At 46.4% G+C, this 4,619-nt stretch overlaps 1 long non-coding RNA gene across 1 annotated transcript in view; it reads right to left on the reverse strand.

The window, feature by feature from the left end:
* Positions 1–2,605: 2,605 nt before the first annotated feature.
* LOC117936697 overlaps positions 2,606–4,619 on the reverse strand; it is a 17,817-nt gene continuing 15,803 nt past the window's right edge. The window contains exon 3 of the long non-coding RNA XR_004655002.1: positions 2,606–2,995. This is a non-coding gene — a long non-coding RNA (uncharacterized LOC117936697). The remainder of the gene's footprint in view (positions 2,996–4,619) is intronic.

The following is a 4,619-nucleotide window of genomic DNA, read 5'->3' on the forward strand; positions in this document are numbered from 1 at the left end:
CCCCCCCCCCACACACACACACACACACACACACACACACACCCACACAACCAGTAGCAGTATGCCAACTCATGCAGATTAATGGCTCACCTCTGAAAACACATGCAGATTCTGTTTGGGTGTGTTGATAAACCAAACAACTTGCACTAAGACACTCTGGTTTCACACGCCTTCTCACACCATCAGGCCCGTTTACATGGAGGACTTTGGATGGTAAGACACACGCTTGGCATTTAAAGTCATGGTGCGTTTGTGACTCTATAGTCGGGATCTGTTGCTCTTTATCTTCTGATTGATCAACGACAGCAACGTAAATCCTCACTCCCGTGGAAACGCTGTGCTGAGAAAGACACGCTGTGTTTGACGGACAGCGGAGGAGGACGAAGAGGGAGTAGGAACCGGAGAAGTCCCTCGTCTCGCTGCTTCGTCTCGTGCCAGTGATCCGTCCAATCAGACCTCGTCTCCTAGCGCTAATCCTTTTGTTTTGTCACGCCGAGCTGGCTGTCTCTTTCCACCGCTCATCGATCAGCTGGGCTTCCTGGCCCTCTGCGCAACACATGACTGGATCTCATTTCCCCTCTTATTGTGGCGGGGCGATTTCAAAACAATCCGGCCGGAGGCTTAATTCATGAGCCAGACGGCGCGGAGAAGGTGGAGCAGAGAGTATAAGCGGTGGCTGGATGTTCAGGCCGAGCAGATGATCAGATTCTGGTGGACTGTGTGAGACATGACGGTCATTTTATTCATTTTGAGTCAGTCACAGATCAACATTGTTAGGCCACAGCGGTGGGAGAAGGTCTAAAGCAACCAAACATGAGATTGTCAGCTGTTGGGGGCAGAGTTAACAACGGCTTTCAGCTGCATAGCCTCCGCAAAGGCTGCTCCTGTATCCTCAGTCATAGCTCCTCAGAGATCCCTCCTCCATCCTCACTCATAGCTCCTCAGAGATCCCTCATCCAGCCTCAATCATAGCTCCTCAGAGATCATCTTTATTCTCCCTCATAGCTCCTCAGAGATCCCTCCTCCATCCTCCCCCATTGCTCCTCAGAGATCCCTCCTCCATCCTCCCTCATAGCTCCTCAGAGATCATCTTTATCCTCACTCATAGCTCCTCAGAGATCCCTCCTCCATCCTCCGCCATTGCTCCTCCGAGATCCCTCCTCCTGGCAGCTTTAGCTTTACTGTGGTTACATGCTATAACACAGAGAGGTGGATGCTTAGTCCTGCTAAAGGGGGGTAGGAGGGGGGGTCTACATGTCTGCATTGGTTTTCAGCTCCAAACCCAGAAGCATCACGTCAGAAAGATTTTCACAAGATGCAGTCTAACGAAACCTTTCAACCACATAATCATATCAGAGGCTGTAGTTTGCATTTCATTGGCTCCATTCTGTGACCTGTGCATTGGTTTTGCAGACACACTCATGAATTATAATTCCTTAATCACGCTTACAGAGAACACGATCCGGTTGTAGTTCTCTCTAAACAACAATCGGCTGAGTGGCGTTAGCTGCTACAAAGCCAAGAAGACAGAGAGAATCTGCAGCTCTTCTCTACAATCGGATGCTCAGTTCTCGTGCATTTGGGCTAATTTGTAAAAAAAGAACAGAGAAATGAGACGCGATAAAGCATTGCATGCCAGGTTTGCGTAGCCGCCTCTCTCTCTGATATTTGCCCCTCATTAATGGAGTCCATCTGTGCAGCCGGAGAAAATGCACGCAGCTGCAAGGATGTTTACATCCTCGACAAAGCACTCTCCGAAAGCACAGGCTGAACATGTCTGAATGTTTCAGACGTCATGTCCCTGAATCTAAATCCCACTCAGTCACTGTCTGGGAGGCCTTTAAAAACATGCTTTATTTCGTATGAATCCATAACCTTGTGCTTAAGAAAACTACCAAGGATGCACTTCTGTTTTTTCATTTAAGTGCAACACATCACACAGTCGTTCAGACGGTTATTCTGCTGGAGACTAATGACAAAGAAAGGATCTCGAAGGATAACATGAGTTAGTTTCTGTGAGTGAGATGCCGATAAAGTTAACTGTAATAAGAAGAGAGGGAGGGAGGGTTATCTCTGTCTCGTTGCGACTCTAATGGTTTCTGTCTCCCGCCGTCTGGTAGGAGTCACTCTGGAAGTGTCATTAGCATGCAAGGGGGGGGGGGGGGGGGCGCTTCGGCTAAATATTGCACAGGCTTCATTTAGCACAGATGAAACCGTTGAGTCACCGTGGAACAGCAGAGCGAGTGAGTCACGTCGCAGCCCAAATCATCTTTAAGCCGGCCGCTGAGTGACTTCCTCCAGCAGCTCCGGGCGCCGTTGTTTATCTCCAAAACCTATTAGTCCCGTTCTAGTGTATAATGCTAATTAGACCTCTGTGATTTCAGGGGCCGGAGCGACTGGGGGGTTGTCTCGGATACTCCGAGGCTCATTAGGCGCTTGATTGTTCTCGTCACATGCAGGGACATCAGCGGCAGACGGGAGCGTATTGCAGGGTCGGACCCAGAGATTTGGGAGCCTTTGTGGGGTTTAGAGATAAATTCAGAGATAAATGATGACTGCAGAGCTGTAAAGATGTAATTGAGAGCTTCTTCTTTGATGTCTCTGGTCCCCCAGATACATTCATGAATGAGCTCTGCCAAACACCACTTTTCCTCCTTCTTTAAATTCAGCTGGCGGAAGGTGAAGGGGAAAATGAGATGCACATCTTGATTGGTTTCTCCTTTACACCAGTCCAACACAAACTTGTTCACAGGAAAGGTTTTTCCAATTCCTGCGATTCCATTGGTCAGTACTGTCCTTATGGCTTTGTCTTCTATAGAGGGGTGTTTGAACATGTCACAAGGTGTAATGGTTGTCTCTGTATCGGCTGGCTTCACCGCTTCAGGCTGCATGACCTCATGCTGTGTGTTATGTGTACGTCACCAGTAGCTCTGATGTGCAGATGTGTGTAGATGTCATCCAGAGGTCGGCCATCTTTGTTCTGTGTCCACCCCTCCTGAGCTATTTTCATTGTCAATTAATGTGTTGATTATTTGGGGGGGATTGATGTATTGGTTCAATGGTTTTTCAAAGCCCACAACTCAAAGATGTTCAGTTTCCGGTCCCAGAGGAGAGAAGGAAGTGGAACATATTCACATTTAACGAGCTGACGTCACGGAAGTTTGCCTGTTTTTTCAAAAATAATTGACTCACGCCGATTTACCGATTATCAAAACAGTTAGAGATTAATTTAAATAGCCGTCCGAAGGGTGGGAACGCTCCGTTCTGAGCGGATGGCGAAACGGACGCCGATAACATCCTTAATGGAAAGTTTCCTTTTTAAAAGTTTGCCAAATGTTCTACTGACCAAACCAAAGGGAAGTGAGTTATCATCGCAGGTAAGCACATCTTAACATGACTCCATGGGAGACTGTTGGAGCCAAATGCACCGAGCCCCGCACCGTTGTGGACTCGCGTTTTTTGATGCGATGGGAGTGAGAGTGTGTTGCACATGGAGTGCTGCATGTTGATGCCTCCATCCCCCCCACACACACACCGCGTGCCCCCGTCCTGTGTTTATTTCCCAGCTCGGAGAGCTTCAGCCCGAGTTCAGCCAAGTTTGACTCATCAAACATTAAGCTGCAGGGTCCCTGCGCCCCGCCAGCTGTTCCAACCCCGCATCCCGTTCTTTTCTCCTGTGTTTTCCCGATGAAGACTACCTGGCGTTCTTTGGCTTTCTGCTCCTCCTCTGCCGCTGCATCACTGTGCTGCGAAAACCAAACAAATATACACACATATACACACATTTACACGCGTATACACATATGTACAGACATATACACACATATACACACGTATACACACATGTACATACATGTACACACGTATACACACAAAAAAACACATGTACATACATATACACACATATACACACATATACACACGTATACACATATGTACAGACATATACACACATATACACACGTATACACACATGTACATACATGTACACACATATACACACATATACACGCGTATACACATATGTACAGACATATACACACATATACACACATATACACACGTATATACACGTATACACATATGTACATACATATACACACATTTACACACATACACACAAAAAACACATAGACATACATATACACACATATACACACGTATACACACATCTACATACATATACACACAAAAAACACATGTACATACATATACACACATATACACACATATACACACAACAAACACGTATGTCACATATACAGTATATCACACATATACACACATATACACACATATATAACCACATACACACACTTATACACAAATGCTATGGTGGACTCTGTGTAATGATGATGAGGTGAAAAGTGAACAGTGCAGTAGTTCATGTTAAAATATAAAATATAAACATAACAACCCATAAACTGCCAGACTGAATAAGAATAATATGAAATATTTAATATTTTGATGTCTGTGCGTTAGAAGTATGGCGACGTCAGGACTTCCTGGGGGTCTGAGACTGTGGTGTCTGCAGCGTGGCCTCGGGCTCCAAACGGGGTTTGATGTTCCTGCTTGAAAGGGGGGCGGCTGATTGGACGGGGGGGCTGGTGCTGCCTCAG

Source organism: Etheostoma cragini, chromosome 21 (assembly GCF_013103735.1).
Source record: "Etheostoma cragini isolate CJK2018 chromosome 21, CSU_Ecrag_1.0, whole genome shotgun sequence".
Classification (NCBI taxonomy): domain Eukaryota; kingdom Metazoa; phylum Chordata; class Actinopteri; order Perciformes; family Percidae; genus Etheostoma; species Etheostoma cragini.